General features: G+C 38.2%; 2 long non-coding RNA genes across 2 annotated transcripts; one reads left to right on the forward strand and one right to left on the reverse strand.

Moving 5' to 3' along the window:
* Positions 1-3,211: 3,211 nt before the first annotated feature.
* LOC126875274 (uncharacterized) lies at positions 3,212-4,419 on the reverse strand. Its single transcript, XR_007693314.1, has 2 exons — positions 4,287-4,419; positions 3,212-3,931 (listed from the first exon to the last, which is right to left on the reverse strand). It is a non-coding gene; the product is annotated as an uncharacterized LOC126875274 (long non-coding RNA).
* On the forward strand, positions 3,792-5,110 carry LOC126875273 (uncharacterized). Its single transcript, XR_007693313.1, has 2 exons — positions 3,792-3,933; positions 4,311-5,110. It is a non-coding gene; the product is annotated as an uncharacterized LOC126875273 (long non-coding RNA).
* The last annotated feature ends 12,742 nt before the right edge of the window (positions 5,111-17,852 follow it).

Genomic DNA, 17,852 nt, shown 5'->3' on the forward strand with positions numbered 1-17,852 from the left:
TGGCAGAAATACGAATTAAAATTTGAAATTTCATCATTTCGCGCGGTGTCGTATTCGAAAGAGGAAGCGACTGCTACGAGTTTGTCGTAAATGTGAAAAATTTAATATAAAACACCAAATCATTGCTTCAAAATGGTGAGAATCATAATTTAAACTATTCTATATTCACAGCTATTAACATATTACGGACGAATCACGTTAGTGAGAATTCTTGTGTTTATTCTAATGCTTCAAGCCGATCATAAAAATTCTCGTTATTTTGATCGTTGTCATTTAAGGATAAATTATTTAATTATATCCTGGGAATAGCTAGCAATAAAACGACTAGTTCGCAATATGTTAACACAATTTATAGAGATTTATCGTATTTCCATGCAAATAGATGGATATCGAAATAAATTTCTAGAAAATCCGAGTAATATCCGGGTACTGATAGTACGTGATACGTTCCTGAACTAAGCGCACTCTGGTGGTAAATTTTTTAATAAAAATTTGAAATTAAACCATTTCGCGCGGTGTCGTATTCGAAAGAGGAAGCAACTGCTAAGAGTTTGTCGTGAATGTGAAAAATTTAATATAAAACACCAAGTTATTGCTTCAAAATGGTGAGAATCTTAATTCATTTCGTTTTATATTTATAATGTAGTACAATTTACAGTGATTTTTCGTTTTTCGTTGTAAATAGACGATTATTAGTTTTCAATCAAAATCATTTGTATCGAGGAATACAAATCACGTATTATTTGAAAGAATTCTTTTCCTCTTTACTCCCCAATGCATTTTTTCCTCCCTTTCTTTTACTTTGATAATCCCTTTCTTATGTTTTCTATTTTCTTTTCCTTTTTTTTTCTTCCTTTCTCTGTTTCCCCATACATCGAACTATGCCCATTAATGAAATATAATTCGACAATAATTGTTTGGTAGGAAAAAGTAAATTTTACGGTAATAATAATATTATGATGTTTTATTTTCATTTTGTTCGTCTAGATTACATCAGCTCGTGTTTATATATTTTTTACGCGTATTTGTCCTTTCCAATGCGTCGTATTATTTGTTTACTATGTTGAATGTAATACGTAATATGTATAAAGTAATATGAGATTGTAACATACTTTCGTGCAGGTTCGAACTCGCCGGCGGGCCTCCCCACTCTTCCCCGCCCTTCTATCGAACACTGCTATGTCGATCGAGGCGCGCGGTGTCATTGTATCGACGGAGAACGGAGCGACCGGTCGTGCGTTGCGTATTACTGCGCGCCAGAGGTCCTTCTACAACTTCGTTTCATTAACGTACGTTTCTATATAATAATTTATTATAATCTAATTATAATTTACTATTCGATTATTTTCTTTTCTTCGATCATCTTTTTAATTGTCGTATTTATCGCTATCTCGTACAATAAACTTTTAGAAGCAATTTAATCGTTGATTCATTTTAATATAATTTATTCTCTTTATACATTTATTTTAATGTTTTGGCCTTCTTTTGTGTTGATTATTGTTTGATTACGAGAACTTGGAGCCATTAGAGAAACGCTACGAAATTCGAAAGAATGCCACGAAATTCGGATGGACGCCGCGGTGTTTGATGATCAACCTGATAGTTTTTTTAAAGGCGGACGTATTTAGTGAATAATTGATAATATTTATTTAGTATTTAATCGGTATAGTTTCTTACACACAATTCGTAATATTAACGTCATTAGTGCGTGATTTAATAGAATTAAATAATTTTATAATTCATTAAGAGTACAAAGACAAAGATAGACAAGATTAGTCACATTTTTTATTTCGAGTATCTTAAATTATTTTTTTATTTCAAACAAATTAAACTAATTGTTTTATTGTTTAACATTAACATTAAGTTTGCAAATTAATAAAGCAATTGAAGAATAAAGTAATTTTTATTTGTTAATTAAATTTATTTAATAATTTTTAATTCAATTAAATTATTAAAACTGAGATCAAATTTGAGAGCATTATCCGCTTAGATGCAAAATATAATTGTTAATCATACTTTTGGCATAGGATTTTCAGATTTAACCCTTTCCATGTTCATTGCCAGGACCCCACTTACGTGCCCAGGTGCTACTTGAGTGGGAGAAAGGCAATGAGCATGATGACTAGTTGATAAGCTTAATGACCTTTTAGCGACTGACGTTGCGTTAGTGTGTCGTGCACGACGTATTTTCCACTGTGTGTGTGTGTGTATGGTTAGGCTGTGGAATTGCGTCGATTTTACTATTCATTACAATTTTCACAAATACGTGAATCCAATTACGATTAATAGTAACAATGCTACTACATACGTACAATACATTATAAATAGTAATATGAACGTACGTATTGAATTACAATGATAATTACATTGATTAAGATACAATGATCTATTAAAATCATATCTTTGCACGATATATACACGATTATATTACATATGCGATTATGAATATTTGATTAAAATTGAAATACAAATATACATGATACTTTTACGCAATGGCCGCTAGCCATCGTCAGTCGATTTCAGGGAAATGGTACGTACATTAGAGTGTGAATGTTGTATACGAAACTCGGGTGTCGGAGGCGTCCCGGGACGTCTCTCTAGTGTAGGCCTTTTGCGCCCGGGTTATGTGTGAGAACCGTGGAGCGAATGTGTTGGTGTGTTTGTTTTGCCATTTTTCAGGTTTTAAATATAGGTTCCCGGGTAGGATAGGTAGTATATTTTCTGGTATGAATGTTAACTATAAGTAGGTAGGGCCGGGCAGGTTGGCACAGTCTTTCGTCGGGTAGGCGCGTTTTCGCGTGACCAACCTGTTTCAGGAAATTTCATTTGAAAAATCGACGGCGAAGCTGACATCACAAATGGAGCTTGCATTTGTCTTGAGCTTTGCCTATCGACTTTTCGAATATCGCGGTCGTGGTCGCGAATGGGGCATAGGTTCCGAAACGAACGCTTATCGCTCGAGCACGCACATGCGAACGGACAGCGATCGCTACGATCGTTGGTCGTCCATGCGCACTTGAATTAGCTTCCGCGATTTATATTTTTATTTCACCTTTATAAGTTATATCGCTAGAGTGTTTATGATTGAAAATACTGCTAAGATATGTTGCTTTGTAAATAATAAATATTTTTTGGCTAGAGTGGAATTCCATTCCATAATTTCATATTGTATTTTAGGAAAAGTAAAAACAACGTGGTCAAAAAGAAGAAAGAATATTTTTGTACACCATCGCACTAATAATTTATTTGAAAAATACATAAGTAAGGTCATCTTTCATACATACATAAGTAAGGTATCATGTATAGTTGGAGCACTTGTTGGATAGTTTCATCGATTTCTGCATAATCATGGACATCTACCTCGTAGTTGTTTCTTAGTAAAGTATCGTGTTCGAAAGTTATCATTCTATTTCATCAAGTGCGGTGTACGATATGTTAAATTCTACATTTAATTCTCTGTCAGCGTGGACAACTATTGTAGAGGTATTCGTATTGCAATTATACCCTTCGCAATCTCATAATGAAAATTTAATATTAATTCCATTCGTAACTAACCAACGTCGTAATCTTCTTTTATGAATCATAAAAAATTCATTAGATACCCGTCTGCGTTTATACGTGTAACAAACGAAGATTCTTTCATAGCTACTGGCTTTATTGCTCTCGATTGAGTCGAAATTAAATTGAAGTTGAATATACATTACTCCTGTGTTCTCTTTTGGCGAATCGCAGACAGCGTAAGAGCAGAAGAACTGATTTTTTCCGGAGTCGATGTTCCAGAACGTGAGACACGAAGTTCCATGTAATGTCAGATTAACGGTCAATGTATTTGCCAAATAGTCAATGATCATATCACGCAAGAGTATACAGGATAGACGTTGCATTATTCTCAGTCAGTGTGAAAACCTCGTGCCGTTAATCGAAGCTGAAACTGTTCGAAATTCTTTGAAGAAATACAAAAATGATAGGTATCGCGTAAAAAGTTTGAGAAGGTGACGCTCCCCTAGATAAAGCGTTAGCCAAGTCGAAGAGACGAGTTAAAGTGCTTATGAACGAAAGAAGACGTAGAAGAAGCGTAACGCAAATAAAGAAGCTGGCTTAGTTGAGTTTTTTAAACGAGGCTCGAAAAAAGAAGAAAAGAAATAAATAAAAATATAAAAGGAAAATAGCAGCGAAGTGGCGGTCGTGTCGTAAATTCTGTCGCTAACGCGGCTTAACGATCCCTAACTCGCAATATTATAAGGAAATGATGCAACAGATTCATATTCTAAAAATCATTGTTATACCTATACTCATAAATACACTCGCAGGATCCGCGTAATACGACGAATATTTTGTTAAAAGGAATCGAGACGCGTGGAACAAAGATTAAGCGCGTCATAGAGTATTGCTTTGCTTTTCTCTAAGAACATAAACACCGCACAAGTATCATTTTTACTGTCGATTTTTTCGATTGGAAACACCCGGAGCGTGCAATATTTATTTTTGAAACTCGAGCTCGGTTTTTGAACGCGTTTTATTACATTTTGACTTTAAAAGCGGAATATGAAGTCGCGGTAATGCGACGCGATGCGGACGATGCAATTGCAATAACGGGGCTGGGGCCATCAACGAAACGTCGACTGTTCGTCAACCGCAATACGCATCAACCTCGTTACGAGACTGCCGGACATTCTTGGCGTCGTCGCGACAGCGCGCGCGTTACCGCTGACTAAATCAGTTACTGGCGCTGTCCACGTTTCCTGCCCGGATATTCCACTTCGATATAGATCTGCTAGTAGCGTTGGTACCTCGGTATTTTGCGCCGTTTCGATTCACGACAACGGCTCTTGATTTCCGGCGTTCGCGTATCCACTTTTATTCATTTCCATATATCGATCACCTTGGCGCTTCTTCTTTCTTTTACAGGTTTACATCGTTCTTTCTTCTTCTTCCTTCTTACTTTTATTTTCTTCGGCCGATACCGTGGAGGAATGTTGGTTCGCGAACGGGATTTTATACGCTCGAAATAGAGTAGAGTAGCAGAGAGTAGATTTAGCGACAAAATGATAAAAATGTAATGATAACAGTAACAAAATGATAATAAACAACGATATAACTCTCTGGTAAAGTCTCCATTTTTCCTTTTTTCTGAAAAGAGATATAGACAGAGTATGATATATGAGAGCGTACGGGAAATCGTGTTACTTTAAAAAAAAAAAAAAACTACTTTATTGGCCAATTTGGGTACATTTAGTGACGCGAGTATCGCGATTCAAAGAACCGAGATAAATTTTCGGCGTTCCCGGTACGCGATAGCAAACGCGTGCGGCTTTTCCGCCAGCGGAGACGTTAAAATTTTTACACGGCTCGTAGTTGACATGAATTTTCAATAGCCGCAACGCTCGAACGTGGAGTGCTGCGCTACTTCTGCACTTTGCTTGTCACAATAGAGGCAGCCGCGGTACGACGCGGCACGACGCGACGTGACTCGAGCATAAAACGTAATATCCCCACGCCAGGAGACGTCGTTGCACTTAATTCTTCTACTTACAGCCCGTTCCGTTTCAGCATACGTTAACATTCCCCGTTTGCGTGCCTCTAAATGCCGTGTCAGGTGGAAATTGACGAAAATAATAGCAGCACGCGTAGGATTTTTTAACGCAGACTCACCTATTGTTTTATTATTTTCCAAAGCATCGATCTTTTCTTCTTTTCTATTTGGAGGGTCTTTGCAATTCGTACAGAAGGCACATTCGGTAAATTGTTATGGCATTGCGTGTGTTTCTTCGATAAGAAACGTTCGTACAATAGGTGCAAGTTTGCAACTAAAGTTGTGAAAATAGTAGATCGTGGAAGAAGGTTGCGGCGTAGGATTTGTAAAAGTACACTAGGTTTCGGTTCACATGAAATGTCGATTTTCCTTCGATTTAATTTTTTCCAAAACGAGGCCCTGCAGGCCAAAATTTTATTCTTCAGTTTCAATCTATGTAGAACAACTTTCTGTCAATTATTCGCATCTCTATCTCACTGGTAGTCGCTGAAATTCACGTACGCTTCAGAAATTGTAGAACTCGATTCTCTCGAAAACGGATCCTCCAACGCAAATTTGTTATTTTTGATTTTCATTTTATTTCCGTCCATAAAATCCGCCTTGACCCCATTTGTACCATGGATTACGGACCACTCTGTATAATATATAAACCGACAACACATATATCTATAATGTAGTCGATCAATGTTGGAAGCTGCTTGCAACATACTTGTGCTGATCGTTAATAACAAGTGCAACGAACACGGAAGAAGAAAATGGCAGGCAGCACGTAGGCAATAGAAATACAATCGTGAACATGTAATCGTGCGAATGAGAATGCGGAAGACGCGTTTCAAATTGAATTCTTAATTAAAATCGGCGGGAAACACGGTGAAAACGTCTGTCATTTCTGGGAATGAATTTTCAGCGAATTTCAGTGAAAATTGTTATTTATTTCTTTTGTTTGATAGTCTGATTAATACCCTTTTTTTTTTTTTTTTTTTTTTTGATGAGAGGAAGAGCGCAGCATTGCGCTGCATCAGACTGGGCAAAAATTAATAGCGTAAAAGCGATAAACGCAGAGGTGGACTTAATTCGTTTATTAATTCTGTTGTCTGATTGTCTGTTGTACGAACATTTTATGTTACTCGATTATTTCGAAAGTGTGGTTTTTCGTTCTTGCTCATTCGGAGGAACGAGTGGATAATTTTCTTCGTACAGTACGTACGCGCGGCATATTTTAGTTTTTAAATCCGCACGGTTCAAATCGTTGGATCGTAGAAAGCGTTCGGATTTCAAGTTGCGGATAATTTGAGACGATCAATTCGGAGCTTCAGAGGGATAATTTAACGACAAACATTTTACAATGTATCTATTTTATTTTCAAAGCAGACTGAAGCAGATGATGGGTAATTCTTGTTAGCAAGAGAGAGTACCTACCAATATTTTGTGGTGTCATCAGCTAACTGGATTTCATTCGTAAATCACGCAGAAATTTAACAAACAAATGCCAACGGAACATGATTGAAAGCGGAGCTGTTATAATTTGCAGAATCGCGTTTCCTCGTTGAAATTGTACGACTTTCGATATGTTCGCGCGTGTTTCGGAAATCGAGTTAACCGAATGAAGTTAAAACGAGCTGACATTTCACCGTGAAGTTTTATCGCACGTTGCGTTTAGCAAACATGATTTCCGATACTTTACTGATATCTCACTAATGACGGAATATAGAAACGCTTTTGAACAATTAATAGATTTATCTTGAATCCACGAATACACGTTTTGTTAGCAGGGGACACGAAGCTCAATGTTATTTCGCGCGAATAGTTCAACAAATCTAATATTATTTCATACGAATTCGTTTTGTAAAGGTACAGTAGGCTACAACCTAATATTTTCTTCCAACGCACATATAATATATTCGTAAAAAGATGTTATAAGCGTTGAAATACTATCGAAGCTATTGTACGTAGGTGAACAAAATTATTTAACCGTTCGAAAAATTGTACCGTCCAAGCAGTACGTGTTACAACTTGTTTGGATAGCAGGTAATGCACCTACGATTCCTACGGTTCGACGTAAATCTGAACCTTTGCACAGGTTACGAGACGCTGTACGGTGACACGACCGGCGAGGAAAGGAACCAAGAAAAAGGGGAAAAAGGTAAAAGGGAAGGAAAAACGTTATCGGAATGGTTAGTAGCGAAACCGCAGTGGCTAACATTGATTTTTACGGGGGGTTGTGACTTTTTGAAGGCCACGGATGGAATGAAAGCTACGGCCTTCAATTCCCTCTCGTTCACTCGTTTCGATCCTTTACGTCCTCGCATCCAACGTGTTTTCCTGCGATTCTTCCTCGCTTCCATGGACGCTGAGGCGTGTCAACGCGAAATCTCGTTCAATCTTCCCATCCTTTCTTCCACGCTGATCTCTCTTATTGTCAAGGAAATGAAATGACGAAGAGAGATTGGTATTTTTTAATGACAACACGTCGGGTTCTATCGATAGAGATAATACCGGGGTAGTATCAGTCGGCCGCTAAGCTCTGTTCTCTTAATATAGCCAAGACACGACACGAAATTGCTTCTCGATGGTCTTCCTTTTGTTCGCGAAGAATTTATTTCTCCTTCGTTTTATGATTTTTCGTGTAGATATAAAGGAACGTCGAGACGATCAATATTATTGTTAATATCTAACGTTCTCAACATTATCGCACGTAAAAGACACCCTCTACACTCTACCACGCTCTAGACGATCAGTATATATCGTCAATAGAATGTTGAGCATCTTAAATATTGACCATACTATCGACGATAGTTTCGATGGTTCGAACGCTTCTTTAGGTGGACGCAAGTGCTCTGTCGAGATTAATAAAAGCATAAGCAGTCTTCGTATTTTCCGTTATTTTCTCTGCGTGTATGTACCGTCCAATTAATCGTACGGCTCTACTTCCTGTTTGATCGATACCACCTCTCACAAAGAATATTTTTATTTATTTAATTCAAGCATTTTTTTGTATTTTTTTATTATTTTTTTTATAAACTGAGGGGTAAATTTCTTTTCAAGTATATTCACGTATTAAGTGTACTTTGCGAGATCGTCGCGCGGTTCGAGGTAAATCGGACACGCTGTAGAAGCGAGGAGGACAGCAGGGCTAATTGATACGAAACGATCGAAAGTTATAACCTTTGCTCGATTAGATAGCCGTTTTCAAACACGTCGTAACGCGTCGACGCCGTAATTTTGTTTAACCGAGACGCAGAAGCAGCATGTGCTTCGCCTTGGAACCAATATCCATTACCGCGTTAATACACGGCGCAAATTGTCTTTCGTCCAACGTTCGCATCCAAGTGACCTCCGTTTAACAGAATTAATCCTATAATCGCCGATGGCATTATCGTAGTAACGTTATCATTCTGATAGAGCACTTTCAAATGATTATAGACCAGTCCCTTTAAACGGTGGCTTCGCGGCTGCCTTTATCGATTGATATTCAACAGTGCATTTTCAATACGAATCCATGTTGCGACGTACGCGTCGTCCGAACAAAGCCGATGGACTTTAACGAAGTTTGCCAAGGCATTTACGGGCAAAGGATCGTGGCCTGAAGCTCGACCACATATTTCCTGCAGGCTAGCCTCTGTTTAATCCTGTATCGGTCCATGAAATTTAGTGCTTCTGCCCGAGCAATTTTTTCATTCATCTACGAAACGTTCTTTCGTTTCCACGTTGTTTGATTCGCACATTTTAATTCGTTCGTTGCTCCATCCACGATTAATGGATGATCCACGTTGCTGATCTTTGGCAACGTGTAGTCACGCGTATGAGAAAACTCAGAATATGTCGTAGCATTGTGCGAAAGCTTTAGGCTAAATGGGTGGGTAATTTAATTAAAGAAGCAGAGTTAAAGTTGCTTACGGAAATATTATTTCGTCAACTTTTAAGTATCTTTCGAGATGTTTTGTAAATCGAAGAAACTGTAATCGTATAACGTTAGCAAATTTATTATGGCGTAGTAGACGAGAAATTGCTCTAGTCAGCCGACGATGGATGTTCGTGAAACGTTCAGCGATAGTAACGACAAGTATTCGTGCGATAAACGACGAACAAATATTGTCTGCTTTATGACGATTTAAATCAGTGCATCAGAATATAACGCGAATTCTTTCTATATCGGATATAGCGCGGACTCAAACAATTACCGATATTAATCTTCTTTATGGTTTGCGATTGTAAAACCATCATTAGTTACACCCGTGAACGTTGTCGATGGTTTATCAGCTTGCATGACTACCTAATAACGCGAGTACGTAACTGATGAATATTCATTAAATCGAATCGGCATGAAAATTTGCCGACAAAACCTCACGGAAAATGAAGTTTACTCTGTTCCATTTTCTCGCTTTTATTTGCGGAAGATCGATTCACGCTACAGAGAAATCGTTGAACGGCAAACTTTTGTTATAAATTTATTAGTTTTCTAGTTGCGCGTATTAAAAGCGCAAACATTTTGTTAACACGATTTCGTTGAATAGACTTTGTTGTGGTAAAACAGTGTCAAAAATTGTAGCCTTTTCGCACTTGATGTCGTGTAAATTATAAATTGTTAACTGGCTTAAGAAAGGTTTGCAGAAAAAGTTCCAGTAAACCACGGAAAATGATAAGAATGGTAAAAATGAGCAAAGTTAAACATTTTTCGTCTCGGTTAACTCATGTAGAACCACTTCATAGGAATAGAATAAAGTTATTTCTAGCTTGAAAAATAATTGCCAACGATCTAAAAGTATTATGCTTGTAGGTTCAATTATGTTAAGAAAAATGGTGGGAAGTTTTAATGCTTTCATAAGATCATTAATTCGATCGTTACTTCGGATCTTAATTACTTTGGAACCGGCTGTAATTTTTAAATTAAGCTATTAGCGAAGTTGATTAACCAACTTTCTACGTAGCAGCTATCTACGGGATGATGGAAAAAAATATTAATTTAAAACTTTGACGAATTCGCCGTTGTCATTAGCCGGACGATACGAGAAGTATGAGATGGCTGATGAAAGAATGAAAGTCGCACTCTAATAAACACGTTACCAACGTGTGGCAAGAACAGAGTCGAAGCGCGTAAAAGTTATGCGAGCCGCTGCTGCCAAAGAATTACCGGCTTTAGCGGCAAGCGGGACTTTAAATGACTACTATAAATTATACCGGCAGGCAGTGGAAGAGTACATCGATGGTCAGACCACGCGTAGTCGTAGCAGTAGCGTTAGCCAGGAGAAAAGTCGTGTGTGGGTCAGACAGCGAGCGGCGAGAGCACAGTTACATAGTTTGCGCTGGCTATTCATTTCGAACAGAAAGCACCTTTTGGACAACGGGTTAGCGTTACGTCTACAAATGAATTACGGCCATCCTTTTACAACTTGGCGGCTGGTTATTAACTTTGATATTAACTTCCCTGTATCCACCGGTCTGTGATAATTCAGCAGGTATTTGGCCAGTGTACGTTCGCCCGCAATCGATCCGAGTGCTAAATTGCATGCATAGAATAATTAGAAGGGGAAGAAGAGGACGTGGACATTTTGTGAGATAGAAATTAGAGGTGGGAAATATAAATAATATATACAGGCTGTGCCACTATATTTTTTCCGCCACTCGCGGCCATATGACAAGAAATGTTTCGAACTTTTAATGACGTCGAGTGTACTACTCGTGAGTTTTCCTCGCGAAAACGTTTCTCGATGTTCCTCGACGGGTGCAGCGTTTAACTCGGTCTGCGTATCGATAAAATCTTGCATAATTTATCATCGTTCTTTAGTTAGGCGCGACGGGTGTATCGGCGAACGCACAAAAAGCTGCTAAATAATTTCGAAGCTATATTTGATGTTGTGTGTGCACATGCAGCGTTCCTTCTCTTCTCGAATCTTCGTGCAAGTACATTTGTGAAACATCGATTTCCTTTCGTCGAAGAAGAAACTCGTTTCAACGTTTTCCACTCTTGTCAAGTAGCACGGTTGTTTGCGTCCCGCGGCATTCTACACGTATTTCCAAATTCTGCGTCCGATATTTTGTTGAAACGTAGACTCGGATTATTACTTTATTGAAATTCAAGACGAACAATATGGCTTTCGTTGGCGTGCTTCTTTGGAAATTCGAAGAGGAAGTCAATATGTAATAAATACTCGAAGAAGTATAAAAGGAATATGGAACTAGATATGTGATATGTATGTAGAACATGAGAACTTACCGATTGTGTCGCGAATACTGGGACACCCTATGTATAATATAAGGACGTATACGCCAAACCATGTTGAATTACACAGCCAGTTTTCATCTGGCCGCGAAAAAAAGTAACGTCGAAACTTTCCGTTCGAATTAGCAAAGGCAGTGTTGTCGAGGGGCCAGAGTCCTAACTGGCATTCCCCGTGGCGCTATTAACAAAGTGGAAATGAGTTTTCCGGCGCACAATGAAGCCAGGCCACGCAGCACTTGCGAACTTGCAGATTAATCGGGCTTTCGGCCAAATAACATTTATTCTATTATCGAACATGCATTTGAAATTCAAATGATTTCCCGCCGGTCGAACAGGTGATTCCATCAGCGCGGTATTACCGCATAAAATCGATGCACCGCGTTTCGGGCCCCCTCTGTACCCTTTCAGCATGTTAATAAGACCGAGGCAACTCGCTGAACGTTAATCACGAACTCCATGAAACGACGATAAATAGGCCGAAAGTGAAACGAATCGGTCGCATCGTTTAAATAAATTGGAACAGAGGACTTGGCTTACGCATACATATCTAACTTTCGCTCGTTCTCTCATCTTCTCACACTCCCATCCTCATGCTTGTGTATAATATATCCAAAAATAAAAGTTTCCAGAGTTGTTGGATTACTTTCGTCGCTGTAGTCTAATGTAGTCTAGATACGTATGGTATATTTGCGATTCTTCCATTCGGTTTTCAATCGTAATTTTATTAGCACGTTGCGTTTTGCTTCGACAGTTTGATATCTAATGTATCTGGATAGATTTTTTCATCATTTTTCATTATTTCGTAGAAATGTGTTTTTGCCATGATTAGCTAAACCACTTATGAAACATACACACACACACATATATATATTGTTCCATGGGGAATCAGGAACAGGAACATTCATCAGGACATATACATTATTACACATACGTTCCACTTGGGTTGTAAGGGTTGTAAGACTGTAAGGACTGTAAGGGGCTGTAAGGGCTTGTAAGGGCTAAAGTGATTCCAGATATTGCTACGAGGCGATGGTCACTATCCTGTATTACATCTATGTTGTAGGAACAGATATATTTTGTAGCAGGAGGATGGTTAAGCCTATTCTTATATACTATGTATATTATAATTTAGATTTCTCGTAACACATACATTTCTGTAAGAAATTATAATACGGTATCACACGCGTATACAGTGGTAATCTACGTATGATACTCGATTACTAACGAAACAACTGATTTACTTTTCTTTGCGAGTATTTATACGGTGTCGAGCCATTACAGATTATTTCGTCATTATCCGCTGTTGAGTTTCGATAGGCGATCGAACAATACACGGACAGAATACAGTCGTTCGGTAATCGACACGCGACTATCGTTTGACCAGCGAAACATTTTTTAAATGCTCCCCATTGTTGCTGCAACGATGCGGAGGAGTGTCGATAATAGGCTGTTAAAAGCGAATACATTTGTATTTCAAGTATATGCAAGAACGCGAAGGTGTCGATACCGAGCTGTTACTGTTCGTTTGCTCTATTGTTCAGTGAACGACGGCCTCTAGATGGGCTTAGTCTCGAGCTTAATCGAATCTAGGGTGAAACGCTACGAGATGGAGTTTTAAACGCTGTCGAGCACTCAGCTACCCGTACACCACATTTATCTAGTCTGAGGCTATTTTATTCTATAAAACAACTTTTATACTGCGTTCACGTTGAAAACAGCTAGACGCACGATCGCTACCAGAATGATGAAACTTGTCAAAATGACGGGTGTCGGGTGTTTTCTCTCAGCGGTTCGTAAAAACATGCAATGTGCTTTTAGCAAAATTAACGTTGGCTTTTGTTAAAGTAGGATGTTATATACATACAAGTATATACATCGGTTGACGAAAATATTGGAACACTTACAGGAGGTATCTTCGATGTATACGTCGTATGTGTTACGAGAAACATTAAAAAATTGTATCTTAGTGGAATTGAAATATTATAAATTGATACAACATCATTATTAAAGACTCTTAAATGAAGAAGAAGTCGTCTCATTTCGAAAAGCGAATTATTAGATAAATGTTACAAATAGACTGGGGATTTTCATGGAAATTCATAGAAATCTTCGAGGATACAATTAAAAAGGTAGAAACCTGACGGGAGATATGAACCGACGTTTTTAAATTTGTAAGCGTTGAGCACGGAAGTTGTGAATCGACATTTTTCACTTCGTTTGATTTGATATATTTCTGAAAATTGCATGGGAACTGGGATAAAATTTATTTTACCGTATAACGTCGACATATGTTAAAGTTAGGTGTTATTTAATATCCTGAACTTGTATTTGTCGAGTTTGTTCGTTCCGAATTCCTCTACCTTCGTGTACTGTATTCAAATCTTTACGATTCCTCCCTTAAGCTGGACTTCTTCTCGTACGACCAATGTAATACGAGAGTTTCTATGTGGTAGTTGAAAAAGCCCCTGGACATTCTATTCACGGCATCGGTTCCTGAGATTTTCCAAGATTGCTCGACAGTGGATTTCATTTGACGATGTATCGCAACAGACATTTTTCATTCTAAATCCCGCACCACTGCACTGTGATGAAACTTTCATTTAACGAGGAAGAGGTACATGAGATTTGTTGGTTAATATCTTTTACTGTGATTAATACGTTTTTATAATCACACGTGATTTACATTAACGTCATTTTAGTTATTCTATGCTGTTGTATATATAAGACTGTGAGAGGCCGAATCGATCGATTCAGAGCTTTTTAAATTTCCCAATTTCGTCATTCATTTGATATTAGGTTTACGAATGAATAATTCAATTTTTCCAGCGAAATTCAAAATCTATTTAAAGAAGAGAATGCCACAAGTTGTTGAATCAATGTATTTGTCTTTGCGTTTTATGACTTTGAGCCATCTATCAGGCAAGTGAGATGAATTCCACCATGGAAGAATGTGTCTTTAGACAAGATCCAGGCGTCAGGACACTGACAAAGGAGAACGTTCCGTGAAATTGCCGCCTGACAACACTAGGCCATATACTGCTTCTATCACAAAAGACGTCATAATACGTCTTGCAGCAGCCAGTTTATTCACTAGGCATCGCTTCCTCGGATTACACTTGTTCCGATGCAATACGTCTTATCCTATACTCGTTCGCAATTAGTAGGTGAAATACGAAAATAATTATTTTCCCGTTAATAGATATAATACACTGTATCTCAGAGTAAAGAAAATTGTCTGATACATTGTTACTAATATCGTGATTATATGCTAAAGTTTGCAAAATATTTTTATACGCAAATACGAATACTACGCTTCCCTTTATCCGTCCAAGTAACTGAAATAACTGAAGTAAGTCAAATAGAGCAGAACCTATTATTAATATTGTCTTAAACTTTCACACGATACGCGAATGTACTTGAACTTTGGTACCTGACATGGTGTACAGTCGGGAAACACATTCGAATCGCGGAAAGTTAACAACTCGGAACAAAGTGATATATGGCTCGTAGAAGTAACAGAAGGTGGCATAAAGATCATATTAGAATAGCCTGAAATTCTTACGTTTCTCAGACAGACGTTGAAGAACAGTGAAAAGAATGTAGTTTATCATTTGATATCTGATTAAAATTGAAATATTCGTAGATCACAATTGCCTGGTTATGATAATTTGTAATTTACTTCTTTGACGTCGATGTTATTCGATATTAATTAAACGCGTAGCTATGTATCATCTGCATTCTATTTTTATTAGTATAGCGAGCTCTATTGTAAGTGTCGTAGTTGTTACACGATTTTAAACAAAAGTCATTTCTGCGGATAGAAGTGCAAACTGCACTTCAGTTATCCGCATAGGTGTTTACAATGTACATTCGATGTAACTGGTGCATATTATATTTATGTATATTATATTTATGTATATTAGGTGCATACGTTATACGTGGTGTAATTTTACTAATGGAACGTTCATTACTGGGTTAAACGAATGGAACGAACATTTCGTCACACGCTCGTCATTAAACAGAGAATAAACTGCATCGTGGAATCATAAAATTCATCTCCTCGTTTATTTCTTGTTGTCCATTGCTTATCGTTTTCATGCGAAAAATCGTATTTATCATCCGATGAAGTCTAAATATAGCGGAACGGATCCAACCACACATACACGCATACACACACGCGCGCGTATAGTAGAAAGACGGTAGAAAATTTATATTTTGTTAGGTATCTTCCGACGTTCCGTAGCTCGATTATACGATAATAAGAAGCGTGGGAAACGTAATTCATTAAAGATAAGCTTGGTCCGAGAAAGTTTTGCGCCGAAGGAAGCAGGAGATTATCGGTTTATAGAATTTTCAAAGAACTGAACCGTATATCGTGGAATAATAAAGCTTTTCTCCATAAAGTTGAAGATGACTGCAGTAAAATCACATAACGTGTTTATTTATAAGAGAAAAAAAACCGTAAATTCGTAAGCCAGAATTTTCAACAAAGCACCTTTCTCTTGAAAAACTGGAGCGTGAAGTCGACCTTTCCATTTCTCGTTAGAAAATAATTACTCTAAAATGGGCTTTTGCTCTATCATTTTCTCGAAAGGGGCATAATTTCCGCGTTTCGAAACAACAATAAGATCTTTGCATTGTGCACCCTGTTGTGCCCTCAAATTTGACTCTTTTTATCTTCCGTAGTAAATTACTTATTACTTGTTCGTTTACGATGACACACTCGTGCTTCAACGATTCGAGATATTTCAGTTTTTAAGAATTAATTCACAGTTTGGAAAAGGCGATACGTTTCGTTGAACCTACGTATATGAATATAAAAAGAGACTTTAGCTCAGACGTAAAGATATGGATTTTTGTGCTTTTGGTCCAAGTCCAGGTTAGGTTGGGTTATGCCATACTATAAACTCGTTCCATTCACAAAAGTGAAAAGTCGTCGTTGGCGTGAACTTTTTTTCTCTCTTGCAACGTGGACCAGCGAAGGAGAAGTTAGAACACAGGTAAAGACGCGTTGGAGGAAGAAGGGGCGAGGTAGAAGTTGGAGGGTAGACCCTATTTGCGCATTCGATATCGCAGTTCAATCTTTCCCGGATAAAAGATCTCTGGCTTGGTAAAAGAGCGAGCAGTAACTGGACCGAGGGAAATGGATCTGACAGCAGATTACCGCAGGTGAAAGTGAGATTTCCGAATGTCTTTATCCGCGTTTTCCAGCTAGTCGCCGCGATATCGGCAAACTGTCGGAGGAATGTTTATCTGATTATCAGTTGAAACATTTATTTCTGCGTTAGGTTACGCTGCATCGAGAGAGCAAAGAGAAGCATAAGTAGCAAAGGTTTCGATATACTTGCGCGTCGAAACATTTGAAAATTAGAGTAGTTGGTTATATGGTCGATTTGCTGGAAGGGTGACACAATTAGGAAAAATGTATTTTTTCCTAATTTCAATTTTCTTATTGCATACATTAGGTTCCAAGAATTCCATCGAGTCGGAATATTCTACACCGTTACACGAGTACGCTCATGTGGTGCACGTAACTGTAACAAATAATGGAAGAATGAAAGAATCGAACAATTGGATATCTCGTTGGCCGTATAGATATGATTGAATTACGTTCTGTTGTAGAGAAGAAGCACGTCTCGAAATACGTTCGTGCGACGGTGTATACGTGCCAGCGAAATGAGAAAGGAAAGTTAACGTTTGTATATTTTATATGTCGCGGTTTTGTTAGGTTTAAAGAAAGTCGGTAGACGAGCTAAGAATCAATGGAGCAAAGTGCGACGCTGCACGCAACATTCGACTTTATACTAATCGACAAGTTAGACTAATCCACAGGTTATACTAATCGACAAGTTAGAGTAAATGCGGCTGGCCCACGATAGTCGACAAAGTTCCTGGGATTAGGTAGCTACTTCAAGACCCTTATTCGGCATGAGTTGGCACAACACTATACAATATCGTGTAATAGTGCACCTAGTACTTAGGACCATTACGTCGAGGGAAGCACGGAAAGCAGCGTAAACATCGTTGTTCTGGGAAAAACTCGCGTGTACGTGATCCTTCGTGGATGATTGTCGCAGGTGGCTCTAGAAACTCTCAAGC

This window comes from Bombus huntii, chromosome 17 (assembly GCF_024542735.1).
Source record: "Bombus huntii isolate Logan2020A chromosome 17, iyBomHunt1.1, whole genome shotgun sequence".
NCBI classification, from domain to species: Eukaryota; Metazoa; Arthropoda; class Insecta; order Hymenoptera; family Apidae; genus Bombus; species Bombus huntii.